Source organism: Artemia franciscana, chromosome 10 (assembly GCF_032884065.1).
Source record: "Artemia franciscana chromosome 10, ASM3288406v1, whole genome shotgun sequence".
Classification (NCBI taxonomy): domain Eukaryota; kingdom Metazoa; phylum Arthropoda; class Branchiopoda; order Anostraca; family Artemiidae; genus Artemia; species Artemia franciscana.
The window spans coordinates 22,583,758-22,603,051 of NC_088872.1; the positions used below are offsets into that span (position 1 = coordinate 22,583,758).

General features: G+C 34.4%; 1 protein-coding gene across 2 annotated transcripts in view; it reads right to left on the minus strand.

Annotated features, from left to right (window-relative positions):
- The window catches only part of LOC136031921 (uncharacterized), a 49,788-nt gene extending 32,978 nt beyond the window's left edge, over positions 1-16,810 (minus strand). Inside the window, exon 1 of one of the 2 annotated variants that reach the window (XM_065711912.1) lies at positions 16,668-16,810. The gene's annotated coding sequence lies outside the window, so the exon portion shown is untranslated. Of the gene's footprint in view, positions 1-2,781; positions 2,887-16,667 lie in introns of those variants that run through there. The other variant, XM_065711911.1, reaches the window with a different exon arrangement.
- Between the last annotated feature and the right edge of the window lie 2,484 nt (positions 16,811-19,294).

Sequence of the window (19,294 nt, forward strand, 5' to 3'; positions counted from 1 at the left end):
GTGCTTTTCTTTCTTTTTCTTTTTTATACTCCGTCTTTTCCGTTTTTGACGGGTAATAAATTATTAATAATAATAATAATAATTTCCTAAATTTTAAAGAAAAAAAGCATTGATATGGCTCAAAATTGTACTCAAATAACAGGAATAGCATTTTCAGAACTAAAGGCAGAGAAAAGGCAACTATTAACTGAAAATTAAGGTAAAATGTTGTTTTGTCAAAATTTCAATAGATATAGACCAGTCATGTAGGCAAATTTCAGGGCCCTCTAGAGGGAGAAGGAGTGGAGGTGGGTACTTTAAAATACCTTCCTGGGACAAACTTTAGCCGGTAGAACCATCCCTGAAAGTTTCGTTTTCCTAACCTAAACCCTTTCCGAGATAGCAAGAAGTCAATTAACTAGAATTTTACCGAAAAAACAAACACAAATATTAAAAAAAAACTATCTCTGGAAGTCGTATGCTTAATCGTATACTAAACAAAAACGGTAAAATAATGAAATTCTTGATTTATAATAGGCTATGCAGAATGTTTCTATTAATTAGATTATCTTGTTTCCTTCCATTCTTATTCTCTTTTTAAAACCATTTCAAATAATGTTTCTGTATAATCGTTTAGTGTTTTGGTGTAATCATTTCAAATAATATATTGAAACCAATCACAGACTAAATTCTAGATGGTAGAAAACATGTTTATAGAAAGAACTTACGACTTATGACTAAGCTAGATCTTAGGCTAGATCCAATTAACAGGTGAAATAATATTATTAAGTCTATTATATGGAACCATCAGAGGGGGGATGCGTTCTCAAAATAGTGACCATGATATTTGGGAAGAACATAAAAAAAGAAATCTAATGGTACTAATTTTATTCTATCAGCACATTTCCTTTATAAGAGCCGTACCTACTAACTTTTACCTTTCTGAAGAATCCCTTCCCCCCCCCCTCCCCAAAACTCTAGTGAATTCGTGTCACTGTTTGGAAATAGGGAAGAGGTAGAGGATTCAGCATGACGAAAACTTCCTGGAACAAAATTTAGGCTCAGAATGAATCCCTTTAAGTTTTACTCTGCTTATTCAACTAGGCTACTTTTCAAGATAACAAATAGTCCATCATCTGGGGTTTTACCTTCTTTTTTTCTTGACAGATTTCTGTCATATAAGAAGTCCAGTAACCAGTTGGCCTAGGTAAATGAAATTTTGTAAATATACGCAAGACTCCATAATGAGATAAGGACAAGGCAAACCCACTACTCAATGCCTTTTTTTATATTATTTCTTTACATAATAATCGTTACACTCGCAAATGCACCCTCTTTTCCTTGTTGGACAAATTTTTCGTTGACAATTTAGCTAGGATGAAAGTGAATACTTCACTTGATGCGTTTTTTATGCTCTTTCAGAATTCAATAATTGCTTCTGGGGGAAATTAAATTATTAGCCTCTTAATGGGCTCAAAAGGTAAAACCATCCGTAGTAACCAACTGTTTAAAAACACGTTTCTAAAAAAACCTGGTGAAAAAAATTACCAATTATAGGTGATTCAATAATCGTAACTGGAATTTTCCTTAGTCTTGTGAGTAAAATCTTATTTTGAAAACAAACTTACGTGAATTCTTAAGAAGAGCCTGAATCCCCTAAAAAATTATATCATAGCATGACTGATGCTATTCTTGGAGGGTTTATGGCTCTTTTTAAAAAATTCTGTAAATTTTGTTCTGATACTGATATTTTACTATTAAGACTAACAAAAATAATAATTACCATTTCTGAATCAGCTTCAAATGGCAATAATGGTACTTGTTTATTACACCGACCACAATGTTGTTCTTGACCTGTTTAAAGCCGTTTTTTCTGTGTGCATTCAGAGATAATCAGATTAACCTAAGTGAGATAAACTATACTGCAGGTGTATTTCAACTAAATATTTTTTTATAGGCTATATAGAGATGGTTAGGTTAAGTGTTTAATATAATACGTTCTGGGTGGCCTGGTTTCAATATTTACCCGTTGTCGTTTCCATAATTTTGTAAATAAAGTATTATATTTTCATCAGATTTGGATACTACATTTCACTATGAGTAATCTAACTCCACTTCTTGAGTGTGTTCGGTATATTACACAAGTGCCCAACAAAATTTGAAGGTAAAATTCTAGTTTAGCTACTTTTTGCTATCTTGGAAAGGGGTTAGGTTAGGAACATGAAACTTTCACGAATGGGTCTAAAGACTAAAGAATGTACTGCGAAGGTATTTGAAGTACCCACCTCAACTACTTCTTCCTCTAGAGGGCCCTGAAATTCGCCTACATGACAGGTCTATACCTATTGAAATTTTGACAAAACAATATTTTACCTTAATTTTCAGTTACCAGTTGCTTTTTCTCTGCCTTTAGTTCTGAAATTGCAATTCCTGCTATTTGAGTAGAATTCTGAGCCATATCAATGTTTTTTTTTCAAAATTTAGGAAATGTATTTGGATATCTTTAAAACCTTATAAATTGGGATTGAGCAAAGTTGTGAAGCTGAAAACAATTTTGTTGTACTTCATTCAAGCAGAAAATCTATTTTGCAAGGTTTCACTTTTATAACACGCATATTTTAAAGGTCAGGGCCCTCTAGAGGGAGAAGAAGTGGAGGTAGCACTTCCAAATAACCTCCCGTGACATACTTTAACCTTTAGACTCATTCCTGAAAGTTTCATTTTCCTAACCTAACCCCTTTCCGAGATAGCCAAAAGTCACTAAAGTATCTACATCACTCTAGCCTATCACAAAGAACTTACCTCTTTATACACTGTTTAAAATACCAAATTTATCCTTTATCGATAAACAGCCTACCATTTTCGTGAAAGTCTCGTTAACAACTGAACTTAAAATGCCCTACTCCCCTATCAATAAACAAGTAAGTTGTTTCGTTTAACTCGATGGCAACTTGGTTTGATAACTCGAGATGTAGCGAATGCGAAAACCCAGAGAAATATTTTTAATGGGATGGCAACTCCAATGAGTTCTACTTTCAAATGGGAGTATTTTAATTGTTTTGAGTTTTGGAATAGGGAAACGGACAAAAAAATGGTTTTATATTATCTTTCATTATCTTGAATAAAGCTGAATCATATGTTTGTTTTATTTATTATACTTTAATATAGCAAGTTTCAGGTAAGCACATTTAGGAGAGAACACCTCCAAACCAAAGGCATCGGCAAAGTAGGTCAAGGGTCATCACCTCCTACTCAACCTTGACAACCAAAAATAATTAAAAAATACAAAATTTATATTTGTATTAAGTTTCGAAAAATACGGAGTCCTATGAACAAAACACCTTATAAGCCTTCTGGCTTCTTATCTTCTGCTATAACTGATGTGACCTATTTTCCGAAGAGACAAAGGTCTTTTATAATCTCCTAAGCTCATAGGTCTTCACCAGCTTATTTTTAGATGGGGCTAATTAACTTCGCCAGCTGGCTGGTTTTTTTTTCTTTTTTTTTCTTGTTTTTTTTTCAACCTTACCAAAGACAGTAAAAATAAAAATCTTTTTGGTCGAATTCGTTTATCGGAAACTTACACAACCCAATATATCTTTGAAAATTAGTAAAATTCAAAAATCAACATTTAATGAAAAACTCCATAAGCAGTTTCCAAATTAAATAGAAAGTGCAAGCAAAAATCAGCAAAAATGGCACCAAATACGACACCAAACAGGTTAAGAAGGTGAAGCATTCCATTGAAGGTGCAATTACCTTTGGGAATCAGCAGATTGTTCCTGTTCCAATTCTTAAGGACGAAAAGCGTTGTCAAATTTAACTAGCTAGTTTTGCCTATTTATCCCAAATGTTCAATGTGGCAACACTGATGTAGAGGGGCAATGCTCTAAAAACTTCATAATTTTGAAAAACTGAAAGAAAAACTTAGAAAATGGCGGTTTTCAAGTATGAATAGACCCAGGATGAGTCTACGCATGAAAAATTTTCTTATTTTGATGTTGACACTTCTGTCATTTTGTGCATATACGAGATTTAAAAATGAAATTGATTCCCGCAGTCTCGGTTGCCATACCATCAATTTTTCTTCTTTTTTTTCTTGAGGCCAAAAAACCTACGATATCCCCCTCATTCCTAACATTTCTGTCTGTACCGAATGATCCTTATGTATTTTACGAGGCTGTGTTTTGCTTCAAGAGAAGATTCGAAATTTCGTTCGCCACTTCTAACGTCATGTAGCACCTATAAAATGGATATTAAGAGGAGCAAGTGTGCTTCAGAGCTGCAGGCCAGATTCTTATTTAGGAAAAAATTGACATGCGAGAAGTTCTTCCGAGACCTGCAGAACGATGGATTGTGAAATTGAAAGCTTTGATCGAATTTCTCTCTACATTACCTTTCTGCAAAAACGTAGACATGTTGCAGTTAGCTGTAATCGTGCAAGGAATCACGACTGATATAATTAAAGAGCCGTAAAGGTCCGAGTGCCCCTCCAATACTTCGGTCAAGTTCTTAGCCCAAAATCATGCATGATGCACCTTGTTTAAGCCAGAACAATTCAAGAATTTGTAACCTCTTCAAACCGAGAACCAAAGTGGCCCTAAGACTGCCCCCCCCCCCCCGAACTTCCTATTTTTCAATTAATTTAGTAATGTTCAACGTCGTCTACATTGAAAACCTTTCAATTGTTATCAACCAATATAAATTGAGACCTATTATGTTCTGTTTTACACGTCGTGGAGAGAAATCGTAACATTTTCATGTTTTTGATTGGAACACCATTCCCACACTACCAATTTTTCAGCAGAAAGGTTGGCAAGCTGCTTTCTCAATTACATAGGCAGCGCAATAGCACTGCCTAAGTAAAGAGTGATGTGGACCGAATGTATTATTTACTTTTTTATTTTTTCCTTTTAGACCAGGGCACTTCGTATAGAATGTGCTGTCGTAGAAACTTTAAAAGAGGCTCATTCGACTAGAAAATGAAATTTCTAGTGCTCTTTTTAAAAGTAAAAATTCTTGGAGGGCAACCAGCCTCCCCCCCCCTCCCCGTTACAACCATCATTTCCCCAAACATATCTAATTAAAATTTAGAGAGACCCATTTTGTTTGTAGTATTTGAAAGGTCCAGTAGTTATGTCTTTAAGGATGACAACGCCCCCACAATTAAAAGAAACCTAGAAACCATCGTCTGACTACAGCTTTCCTGTAAATTAGGAGGTAACACAGTCAAATAAGTTGAGATATGAGTAGCTCAACTCATTGAACTGGCTTTCTTACAGTGAAAAAAGATGTGGTTCCTTCTATAAATGCTGAGCTTTATTTTGCCCAACTGGTGCTGGATTGGGCAGTCAGGTATCTATGGTGGTCTGCTAGCTGTTAACATATGGTTTCTTAAGACTTTTCATCACCTTCGTTCAGTTTCAGATTTTTTTTTGGCAGGGGGGGAGGGTGATAGTAATTACCAAGTGGCTTTTGAAAGTAGGGGCGTGTAGGCAATCTTTATTGAATCGATATAAATAAAATCGTAGATTATTTGTAAACAATAGTGTTTCTTTGTCCTCGATTCAATTATATAACGATTGCAAAAATATGGATGATACTTCTTTTCTGGGAATAATACATACCTCGGACGGGTTCTCCGCTACTTAAACTATTAAAATTCAACTTCAAAAGTTTTTTTTCCTTATGGTTCAAGTGGGCCATTTTTTTCCCATTTTCAATGCTCCAAACAGGTGGGAGTTAGCTTCACTTTTTGTCACGTTGTCAGAGCTGTTTGACAACTTGATTGGTCTTGTTTATTTTGTTTCTTTTTTAGTATTATGTATTATATAAAATCCTAATTTTATTTTCTTTCTAATTCTTATCATGAGCAATGCCGCGGGTAACTGCTAGTATAAATTAGCTTTATTTATGTTATCAAATCTAAACTGTGTTTCTATAAACAAAAAACAAGGATAAACATAAAGGAAACTAAAAACAAGTTTTTTAGTTGATAAAACTGACAGAATAGTTAGAGTAGCAAAATAAAACAATAAATGATTATGTCTATTTTTTAGGATCTATACAAGTTTGCGAAGCAACCACTGAGGAAATACAAGAAGGCTTTAGAGGATTTTCGAAACCACCAAGAAAAATATTATCACAAATATGCAATTCAAAAGACGTCATAATTTGTGAAGCTGATGGAGTCCAAGGACAAGACGACTGTTGCTGTTTTGTTAGATAAGAGCAAGCAAGCCGTCATTGATGCTAGCAAATGTTGCAAACGCGGTAATAACGGTAATATTTTGTGCTAGAAATAACCTTGCATTAAGAAGACATAGAGACGGTGGTTTGATAAACTATAAATTTTAACGAGAAGAATTACTGGCAGGCAAGCAAGTAATCTTTCAAAGCCTTTTAGGGTTAAGGTTAGTATATTTTTTTCCCATTTCCAATGCTCCAAACAGGTGGTAGTTAGCTTCACTTTTTGTCACGTTGTCAGAGCTGTTTGACAACTTGATTGGTCTTGTTTATTTTGTTTCTTTTTTAGTATTATGTATTATATAAAATCCTAATTTTATTTTCTTTCTAATTCTTATCATGAGCAATGCCGCGGGTAACTGCTAGTATAAACTAGCTTTATTTATGTTATCAAATCTAAACTGTGTTTCTATAAACAAAAAACAAGGATAAACATAAAGGAAACTAAAAACAAGTTTTTTAGTTGATAAAACTGACAGAATAGTTAGAGTAGCAAAATAAAACAATAAATGATTATGTCTATTTTTTAGGATCTATACAAGTTTGCTAAGCAACCACTGAGGAAATACAAGAAGGCTTTAGAGGATTTTCGAAACCACCAAGAAAAATATTATCACAAATATGCAATTCAAAAGACGCCATAATTTGTGAAGCTGATGGAGTCCAAAGACAAGACGACTGTTGCTGTTTTGTTAGATAAGAGCAAGCAAGCCGTCATTGATGCTAGCAAATGTTGCAAACGCGGTAATAACGGTAATATTTTGTGCTAGAAATAACCTTGCATTAAGAAGACATATAGAGACGGTGGTTTGATAAACTATAAATTTTAACGAGAAGAATTACTGGCAGGCAAGCAAGTAATCTTTCAAAGCCTTTTAGGGTTGAGGTTAGTATATTTAAAATATCGCTTGGAAAATGATGGAGGAACGTGTACTATGATAAGTAAAACGTACTATGATAACGTGTACTATGATAAGTAAAACGTACTATGATAACGTGTAGTATGATAAGTAAAACGATTCAAAATAAAATAATCGAATCCGTAAAGGAGGTAGTTCGTAAAGACATGCTTGATGATGTTAAGAATTCTAAATTATACTCTATCCTTTGTGATGAAACAACAGATATCAGCACTAAAGTACCAATGAGTAAGTGCCTTCATTACATAGATCTAAAGACCTCGTCCTTCAAAGAAGATTTTGTTGGGTTCGTTGAAATGCAGGAAACAACCGGAGTTAAATAAAACTGCTATTGCTAACACATTGAATTCAATATGATTAAGTTTAACAAACCTAAGGGAACAAGGATGTGATGGAGGCTCAAATATGTCCTGAAAATTTAATGCGGCTAAAGCCTTGTTGCTTACTGAACAGCCTCCGGCTTTTTATGCTCATTGTTTCAGCCACCGGTTGTATAGTATAACAAAAAGATGCAGTGTTCAATCTACAAGGAACATGGTGGGAGTAGTATCGTCTGTTTCGAGTTTCTTCAAAGGACCAGCGAAACGAATGTCTTCGTTAGAGATTATAAATATGAATTTTCTTCTTGAAGAATCTCATAAAAGGAAATTGAAGTCCTTGTGCCCAACGAGATGGGTTGAACACCATGACAGCCTTATTATTTTTAATGAGCTTATTCGTCCTGTTTCTGAATTACTGAAGCATATGGAATCAGATAAGGACTCAAAACAGCATCTAAAGCAGCTGCCTTTGGAGTCGCATTAAGAAGAAGTGACTTTATCGTGAGTTTAAGCACAGCTGTTTATTCCTTAGCTCATACTGTAAAACTGAGTAAGTTTCAGCCAGACCCCAAACAAGACCTATCAACTGCAAAAGTTTATATAATGTCAATACTACGCAAACTCAAGCAATTGAGATCGAAAGTAGACATTGACTTCAAGAAATTATTTGTATTTTCACAAGCCACAACATTGCAATTAGGACAAAAAATAATCTTTTTACCCCGAACATGCAGCCCACAGACTCAAAGAGCTAATATCCAGCTACCAGTTTAAGATGCAGAACAGTATTACAAGGTGGTAAAACACATTTCATTTTTGAATCACCTTATTTCTGAGTTGAACACCAGATATAGTCACGTAAGTGAGTTTTCACATCTGGATGGACTAATTCCATCTGACTTCCCTAATCACACAGTGGAGGAAGTGTTGGAAGCTGCCAGTATCTACTACGAGGACAGTTTTGCTTTATTATTAGAGTTATCAGCAGAGATTGGACTTTGGCAGCAATATTGGAAATCGGCAATCCCCAAGAATTTTCCGCAAAGTTTTTATTCAATTAGAAGAAAAAAACTTATCTAAGGTCATCCATGATAAAAGACCGATTGAACGGGATTGCACTGGCTCGTATTCATAAGGAAGGGGAAATCGATGTAGATAAAATTTTACATCATTTTAGTCTTTCAAAACCAAGACGGATGTGTTATAGTTTTGTACTATTAAAAAGTAGCAGTAGTTGTACTATTAAATAGTAGCAGTAGCATTAGCATTGATATGAGTAGAAGCAGTAGCAACAGAATGCAAATATTATCTTTTGGTTAACCTAGTATCCCCCCACAACAAGCCCTGTAAGTTTCAACTTGACACACAAAACTGTTCCTCAGCTTGCATACAGACGGTGTATTATGATTCAGTTCACCTCCCCCCTCAAAATTTCCTGGAAATTTCACCTTCTTGCCTTTAGGTATAGCAATAGTAGTTACATTAGAAGTATCAGCACCATCAGCAGCAGTAGTATTAACATACTGCCTTTTGGTTCACTGAACATCCCTCTCATCAAGTACTGGAAGCTTCAACCTAAGAAAATTAGCCGTTGTATTGACTTTGCCAGTATGTGCTTTTGATAGACTGTATTCTTTTCAATTCAATTCATTTAGTTACAAAATGATATGACACATAACATTCGTCCAAAACGGCTGTCCAAGAAAAATATATAAGCATCTTAATATTTGTTAAAGAAAGACACAATTTCATCTTAATACTATTAGAATTACAAGTAGCTGTTATAGAAGTAGTAGTTGAAGAAATATTCCTACCTACAGAGACCAGACTAATGCCTCGATAATTACCAGACTCCCTGCTATCACCTTTTTTTGTATAGTAGTTTAATTAAGGTTTTCCTAAAATCGCTAGGTACTTCTTCTTTTTTCGAAAGTCATATTTATAATCTTCAGTGACTTATTTCTAACCTCAGAGCCGCCATATTTAAGAAAAACATTTACCACACTATCAGCACCTGGACCCTTATTATTTTTAATCCTTTTAATACTATCGTGAATTGTTCTTCCCAAAACAAAGCTTCCTTAACATCTAAGGTATCATACAAACTTTTTCATTTTCTTCTATATCTCTTACTGCAACTCTATTTCGGTTTAGCACATTCTCAAAATGTTCTGCCGATATCTCTTTAACTCTTCCCTTGTCAAAATTTGTAGCCCTGTTCTTATTTTTAACTGGGATAGGTCCAGATTGACTACTATCTCTCAGTTTATCAACACGCCAGTACAATATTTTACTAATATGCCGTGTGGCAGCATCTTCCAGATCTTCGGCAATTTTATCCATAGCCTCTACTTCATGCCTCCTTAGTTTATATTCTAACACTCTCTCCACTTTTTTTACATTTCGTTTTTTTCGTATGATTTATCACTCAGATAATTCTTGTACAAGCCCCTTCTCACTATTAAACACAAGGCTGTTTTACTAGTATTCCTAGCTGCAGTAATAAATTTTTTCTCCAAGTAACCATTTGTAACTTCACAAATTTTTTCTAAAATAATTCCATCTATCTTCGACATTGTCAAATTTTCAACTCTCCAGTTTAGTATTCAACTGTTCCTGAAAATTTTCTTTCGAATTCTCATCCTGGAGTCTACTAATATCATAACTTCCCGGGAGGTAGTTACTCTTCCGAAATTTCAGCTTTAAATTAACCCGAGACACTACCAGATGGTGATCTTTACTTTTAATATCAATAACAGCACTCCTATATACCCTGCTGTCTTACCATCACGTGAGTACCAAGTTAACTGATGGGCCATTTTATGACCAAACACCATATTGGTTATAACTAGATTGTTATACTTACAAAATTGCAACAATCTGTAGCCATTACTGTTTTCTTTTCTTACGCCAAATTTACCTTGTTTATGATACCATTTATAGCTATTTCTATCGACCTTGGCGTTGAAATATAGTAAAAACACCATATTTCTACCTGGGACCCTGCGTTTTTGCTTCTGTAACTGTAAGTGAAATTCACTAGTGTCTCCGTCAGTCGGTTCTACAGGGACATTTACTACAATGACTTATAACCTGAAATTTTTAATCATAAAATGAGCGATTAATATTCACATTATTAATACCTTCCCAGCCTAAACAAGACTTTGCAGTTTCCTTCTTCATCATGAGCCCTACTCCTTGTCTCTGTACCCTATCCTTCCTGCCTGTGTAAACAAATTTTATATCACCTAATGTCATGCTCCCTATCCCTGGGGTATGAGTTTAAACCGTCAGTTCAAATCGTCTAAAGTCTTCAGTCAAAATGTCGATAGAGTCGATACGATAGTTATTTTTCAACATCAAAACTTTCCAGGTTCCAATTTTCATGTTCTTTAAATCATGGAAATTGTTTTGGCATCAGGAAAAGCAATGGTCCCCCACTCTGCATCCACCAACACTCTTTCATAACAGGTTATTGCAAATTGGAAAAAAAGCTTATTATTCTTATTAAACGACCATTGTGTTTCAGGAGTTGCTCTTAAGGAACTGGGACAAAAGTCAAAAATTTAGAGAAAAGAGCAAGGTCTTGAGAAAGAAGAAACCGGTTTCATATACGTAATAGCTTCTGTCCGTTTAAGTTTTAATTTTGCTCCTTAATGTCAGTTGAAGGAACTTTTTATAATATAATTTCTGATCGCTTTTCACAATTCTGAGAAATCCGGCTCCCCCTTCATGAAAAGTTCCTTTACGCACGGAAAAAAATCCACTGTGGAAAGTTGTTTTTACGTAAAAATGCCCACCCCTTTCCAGAGGATTTCCCACAAGACAATTCTATTCTAGCTGATAATTCCACATAGAAAATTTCTCGCAGATGATCTTTGGTGAAAAATGTTTCTTAGTGCACTGTCATTTGACAAAGATTTTAATTTCTGATGTTTTGAAAGTTCTGCGTGTAATCCCCTTCCCGGTAGATGTTTTCCAGCAAAAAGACTGTAAAAGAGTGTTTTCCAGAAAAGATTTTGTAGGGGGAAAAGGGTAGGGGAACAAAAGAAACTTTAAAAAACGCCTCAAAATTGTGAGATTGATATCTACTCCCTTAAGATTTCTGGGAATATCTTATTCTACGCTGTTGTTATGAAATTCAAGAATAATACAAAACCCCATAATGAGTCCAATTTACTCCGTCGAGGAGGAGGTCTGTCCCTTCATCATCCACACCTCCAATTCAAGGTCGAAGAGACTTAGGAGTGTGCTCGTTGGATCAGAAATCGAGAGTTCTAGTCCTTTGCGTGGGGTTGTAATTTTTCTGGGGGATCCGTGGAGGGCTATTTTCTTGGGGGTATTTTCCAAGAGGGTTATTTTCTGCAGGAGATGGGCATATTTTAGATGGGTTAATGCTGGCCACCGAAAAAGAACAACTAAAGATAAAAAAAACCGTAATTTATTTAATAGAAAATACGCGTCAAACGAGGCATGTTCAATGCCGATAAAAACCATAAAAGAATAGAAACGTCTTTCAATGAAAAAGACGTTATTTACTGTTTAATAAAGTAGAATTGAGACAAAGAGTCAAACTTTAGCGTAAAGAGCGGGGTGTTGAGAAGGGAACAGCCCCTTTCATACACGGAGTAATTTCTGTTCGTTTTAAGTTTTAATGTGGCTCCTTACTTTTAGTTTTAAAAAACTATATTTTTTTATATTAAACACTAAATTCATATTAAATACGTTTAATACAAAGTGGCAATTACATGTTTCTCCTTGTACTATAAAAATATTACATTCAAATGCCTACTGGCACAGAAATTTTAGCTTGCTACACGACAGACAATAAGCTGAAAGTAATCGATGAAATCGGGTTCCAATGAGAGTTTTTAGCCTGTTGTTAAAATAGATTCTGACCATAACTGAAATTGCGATACTGAAGATTAAGTTTTTAAAATCATAGTGATATGTATTGAGCTCCTTCGGCACCTTGAAAAAGTAGTACTGGTTTTTCACTAATGCATTCAGTCCGCAAAAATTGTCAAGAAATTTACCCCTGAAACATAAGAATCATTGAGTCATATTTCTTACTTTCTATTGAAGTTAAAATCAGAATAGCGTTTTAGAACTAGAATGACTCCTTATAGAATTAAAAAAAACTAGTTTTTTTTTAGCTGAAAGTAAGGAGCGACATTAAAACTTAAAACGAACAGAAATTCCCCTCCCCAACGCCTCCCTATTTACTCTAAAGTTTTTAATTGTTTTAAAAAGTAAAATTGTGGCAAAGAGTCAAACTTTAGCGTAAAGAGCGAGGGATTGCGGAGGGGACAACCCATTTCATATACGGAGTAATTTCTGGTCGTTTTAAGTTTTAATGTCGCTCCTTACTTTCAGTTAAAAAAAACTAGTTTTTTATTTAATTTCTGAACGTTTTTGAATTAATGCATGTTTGATTTTAGCTCTCCGCACATATATTATTAAAATGAAATTTGCATATTAATTCTTTTTTTTTTTGGCTAAATGGCTGTATCTTAGTTTTGATCAGACGATTTTGAGAAATAAGGGGTGGGGAAGGAGGCTTAGTTGCCCTCCAATTTTTCAGTTACTTAAAAAGGCAACCCATATTCGTAATAATCTCTGTTCGTTTCAAGTTTTAATGCTACTCCTTACTTTCAATTGAAAATACTTTTTTAGGTTTATTCTTTCATTGTTTTTTTATAGTAATGCTAGAAAATCCTGCGCCCTTTTCATTGAATTTCTCTCCCCCACGACATATCCCTTCAAGGAAAGATCCTCCCACATAGTCCCCTCCCCTCCACCCCACCCCCAAACCAAAAATCCACCTGAAAACGTCTCTACACTTCCCAATAACCATTATCGTATGTAAACACTGGTCAAAGTTTGTAACTTGTAGCCCCTCCCCCAGGGACTGTGGGGGAGTAAGTCATCCCCAAAGACATAGTTATTATGGTTTTCGACTATGTGGAACAAAATGGCTATCTCAAAATTTTGATCTGTTGACTTTGGGATAAAATGAGCGTGGGAGGGGGCCTAGGTGCCCGCTAATTTTTTGGTCACTTAAAAAGGGCACTAGAACTTTTTATTTTCGTTGGAATAAGCCCTCTTGCGACATTCTAGGACCACTTGGTCGATACGCTGACCCCTGGGGAAAAGAAAAAAAAAGAAAAAAAACACACGCACCCGTGATCTGTTTTCTGGCAAAAAAAACGAAATTCCACATTTTTTTAGATTGGAGCTTAAAATTTTTGCTATAGTGTTCTCTGATACGCTGAATGCGATGGTGTGATTTTAGTTAAGATTCTATGACTTTTGGAGGGTGTTTCCCCCTATTTTCCAAAATAAGGCAAATTTTCTCAGGCTCGTAACTTTTGATGACAAAGACTAAATTTGATGAAACTTATATATTTAAAATCAGCATGAAAATCCAATTCTTATGATGTATCTTTTCTCATCAGAACCATTTTTTAGAGTTTCATAATACTATTGAGCCGGGTCACTCCTTACTACATTTCGTTACCACGAACTGTTTGAAAGAGCTAAAAACACATCTTGACGGAGGGGATAATTTGAGGATATATATAATAAGAAATTATCATTTGCATGATTGAAACGTTCCAGCAGATTATTTCTTGACATGAGTCTCAAATAAAAAATTAGATGGCAACATGTTTCGATTATTTTATTTTTTGAGATTTTTTTTAACAAGAATATATTAATATATGAGTCTCGTCAACTTTTTGCGGACTATTTAAAAAAAAAGAATACTCATCAAACGGTCTGCTTGGGCAATCTGGGATTTGATTATCAATATCACTGACCTTCCAAGACAATATCATCTGCAACAGACAGAGTTCTGCCATTAATCTGTTTTTAAAAACCCTATGATGTAGCGAAAAAGAAAGGAGGAAAAGAATACAGATTGAGGGAGAAACAAAAAATCATTTTTTTTGCAATCTTTTTCAAAACTATTTAGTAATTGAAATACGACAACCCTAAGGCCAAATTGCTTAAAGCCTTTATGACTCAGGATTTATGTTCTACTCAGTCGTAATAGAAAATTTCATATGACTCTTCTACTAAAAATAAAACGGTTTTTGGAGAAAAGTAAAGCTATATTAAAACCAAAGATGAGCAGAAATAAAGTCTTAAAATAATCAAAGATAGTTCGTGGTAACAAACTGTAAGTAAGGAGAAACTCGGCCCAATATAATTCGGAACTAAAAAAAACGGAATTTTGATAAAAAAAAAGAATGCGAAACAATTGTCATTTTAAGCTGACTATATAAAATTCATATATAACGTTATAAAATTAGAAAATTTATATCCAATTAAATGTTACTCAACAAAAATTACCCGCCTGAGAAAAGTTGTCTGATTTTTGGAAAAGGTAGAAACACCCCCAAAAGTACAAGAATTTAATGCGAAACATCATCAGATTTAGCGTATGAGAGAACACTACAGAAGAGATTTCAAGCTCCCATGTGCAAAAATGAGGGATTTTGTACTTTTTGAAAGAAGACAGATCACGTAAGCGCGTTTTTCAAGTTTTTCCCAGGGGTGATCGTATCAAACCAATAGTCCTATAAGATTGGAAGAGGGCTCATTCAAACTGAAATTAAAAGTTATATCGCTCATTTTTAAGTGAACAAAACATCGAAGGGCAACTAGCCCCCCTTCCAAACTCCTTCCCCCCAAAGTCATCTGATCAAAATTTTGAGATAGCCATTTTGTTCACCATAGTTGAAAGGCCCGATAGTGGCCTTTGAATTTTCCAAAAAACATTTTATGGGGAAAGACGGATTTTTCACGGAGGAGGAGACAGATTTACTGTCATTATTTGAAAAACTGTCTGAAATTAAGTAAAAAAAAATAAATAAGTTTCTTCAACTGAAGGTGAGGAACAACATTAAGATTGAAAAAGAACAAAAATAATTCTGCACATGCCCTCATGAACCGAATAATTTAGTTCATTTCAATTTAATGCTGCCTCCCTTCTCAGTACCTCACCCTTTACGCTAAAGCTTTTCTTTTTGTCCCAATTCGTTACAAACGACTTCTGAAAAACAAGGGTCGTTTAATTGGAATAAGCTTTTTCAAAGCACTAAAAAACTTTAGCATAAAGAGCGAGAAATTGAGCAGGAGGTAGCTACCCTCATATACAGAATAGTTTCTATTCGTTTGGAGTTTCAATATTGCTCTTTAATTTCAGTTGAAAACTTGTATTTTTATCTGATTTAAATTTAGACCAAATAACAGATTACTATCAATTAATAAATGAACCTAAAATGAACAGAAACCAAACAAACGAACAGAAACCAAACGAACAGAAACCAAACGAACGAACAGAAATGGGCACCTCATTAACTGAAAACTTTTAGAGACCTTTTCCAGTACAAGAAAATTCTACCCCCAAGGATACCCAACGAAATACTCTGGAAACAAGACGCAAGACCAAGTAAATTAAAAAAAAACACTATGTGTACCTATTTTTTTCAAATTATTTAAAATATTTTGGGAACAACTAGATGGATTGAGTTGAAACGGTGAGGGAGTATCAGACAGAGAGAAGGGCAGGCTGATTGAACCTTAAATTCTGTCTTGGTAATGAGGGAGAGGCAAATCGAATGACAACTTGTATATCCATTTCATCGGCATACCATATCTTCAATATTTGGTTGGCGGCTTGGGGGATAAAATCAAAAGTTTCAGTTAGGGGCTAATAGCATGTAGCCAAAAGCCAGGTAGAGGAAGGGGCTAAAAAAAAATTCTCCGATCTAGACAAATATAAGCTTTTTACACTATAGCTAACTTTCTGTACAAACTATCAAGCAGTTCGTATTTGAACTGTTAATAAGGAACAGTTCAGGGTATAAGTAATCAACTTTACCCAAAAACCAAAACGATCTTTCTGAAAATTACAAATAAAGTTTGGCTTATCAGACAATACAGGTATCAAGCCCCTATCTACAAAATGCAAAACTTTGCATTTTTCCTGAGAATGACGGTTTGTTTATTTGTTATTTTTTTTTTCTGAGGGGTTGTTGGGAAACCATTATTCCTCCCGGGACGGAACATCGTGTATATATGTTTGCTCCTTTCCATGGGTGCGATTATATAGAAATAGGGGCAATTGATATTTGAAAGAAGGCTGATTCAACGAAAATTTAATAAGACATTTAAGAAAAGATCTTACACTTACTCCAAGAATCTGAATGACAAGCGGTGCATACTCAAACATGGTTAAAACCAACTGTCAATTATAGACGTAAAGTGTGGTCGATATTGAAAAATAAGGTAACGTCTTCCTGTACAGGAGGATACAAACCCTTTTGAATATTACTCTTCAAAAACGGCTTTGACTGAAAAAATAAACTTCGAGTCAGTGCTTGTATAAGAAATAAATACTATTACAAAGAGCCTTAGTTGAATAGGAATTCATTCATTGAGCTATAAATATTTATGCATAAATATTATACATTGAGCTATAAATATTTGATGCTTGTTTTTTAAACAGAAAATCCTCAAGAATTATGCTGTCGGAGATCTGACAAAACCGGTTTGAATCGGTTATGATTTGCCTACTTTCAATGATAAAACTAAAATGTGGGAATATTCTTATTAAATATTCAAAATTCAGAGGTGGTTAGGGGTTAGTTTGGGCTAGGTATTTAAATATAATGCGTTCTGTGCGGCCTGCGTTCCATAATTCTTTGTCATAGTTTCCAAAATTCTGTTTCTAAAATATTATATTATTAGCATGTATTATATTTATATATCATCTAAGAATATATTATTATCTAAAGTATTATATTATCATTATGTTATGGCGTATTTCATTAGAATTAACCTAAATTCACTTCTTGAGGATGTTCTGTTTAACAGAGAAATACCAAATATATTTTATTCTTTTTAAAATACAATCACTTCAAAAATTGATCGTCACACAAATTTATATGTATGCATAGGCTACATAAAATAGTGCTGAATTGTCGGTTGAAAAACATTTTTGCTTAGAAATGGAAATTCTAAACTGTCTGTCCATAAGAGAGATCCAGCCACCAGAGCAATCACTTGATGTGTCTCGAAATATGATATTCGTATTGCATGCTTTTAAAGAAGTTTTCAAGGCTGATGGTGTATTTTTGACATTGGTTGATTATCTCTCTTCAAAAGATGTCACAAAAAACACGTAGCCTAAACGATTGCTTCGAGTGTTCGGCAGGGTAATTTTTTTCACGGATTTGGTGTCGGAAAAGCACTGAGAATTTTATAAATCAGAGATATCCTGATTCGGCCCGATTATACCCTGATACTCTTGAAACCCTGATTCAGAGTAAGCCTTCCAGTTACACTACTAAGTGATAGACTAGCGATGTACACTGTGTTTCCTTATAGTTTTTTGTTTAGCACAATTAATGTGGCTTAAAGATATTTAAAATTATGTGTTAGAAAATCTTTTCGGACATTTTAATCTTCACTGAGAATTGGCTGAGTAGATTGTAGAAGATGCTCTTTTATAGGTAAACAATACTCCCCAAAAACAGTCAATCTTTCTTTTGCTGCTATTTGTAGAATCCAAGTTGGAGTTGTACTTATGAATGCTCCCAGCTTGTAAAATTACAAGGAAGTGTCCAAATTTATAAAGAAAAAGTCAACACTTTACCGATTATAAAAGTCAATTTTTTATTTTGACAAAAGCTAGCTTAAGAAGAAATACAGAGATAACCTGAAACATTTCAACAGTCCCCGGGGGAGGGTTTGCAAGTTATAAACTTTGACCATTGTTTACATATAGTAATGGTTATTATGAAGTGTACAGACATTTTCAGGGGGGACTTTTTCACGCTGGGGTGCGGGTGGGTTGGGTGAGAGGGTTACATGGGAGGATTTTTCCATGGAGGAATTTATCACGAGGGAAGAGAATTTTCATGAAGGGGGCGCAGGATTTTCAAGCATTATTTAAAAAAAATAATGAGAAAATAAATAAAAAGAATTTTTCACCTGAAAGTAATGAGTAGCATTAAAACTTAAAACAAACATAAGCTATTACGTATATAAGGGGGTTGATCTCCTCCACAATACCTTGCTCTTTATGCAAAAGTATTTTTAGTAATTTCAATTATTCATTCTACGGCCTTTGTTAGTCAGGGGTCAATTTTAAAGATTTGGGGTAAAATTCAAGCTTTAGTGTAAAGAGCGAGGTATTGACGAGGGGGCAAACCCCCTCATATACTTAATAAAAATACACAAATATAGAAGTACATTACGTACGTTAATTTGTAAGGTACGTATGTTTATTACTAACAAAAACATTTGTACAAAAGATAAAAAAATCTAGTTGCTTTTTTAAGTGGCCAGAAATTGGAGGGCATCTAGGCTTCCTCCCCCACCCCCTTTCTTCCAACCAAAACTATGAGAAAGCCATTTAGGAAAAAAAAATGCAAATTTCGTTTTAATTATTCATGTGCGGTGAGCCAAAAAAAACATGCGTTAAAAACGTACAGAGATTAAATAAAAAAAAACAAGTTTTTTAAACTGCAAGTAAAGAGCGACATTAAAACTTAAAACATACAGAAATTATACCGTATATGAAAGGGGTTGTCCTCTCCGTAACACCTCGCTCTTTACACTAATGTTTTTTTTTTTATTGTTTTAAAAAGTAGAGTTGGGACAAAGAGTCAAACTTTAGTGTAGAGAGTGGCGCGTTGCGGAGGATACAACCCCTTTCATATATGGAATAATTTCTCTTCGATTTAAGTTTTAATGTCGCTCCTTACTTTCAGATGAAAGAACTTGTTTTTTATTTGATTTAAGTTAAGGAAGAAA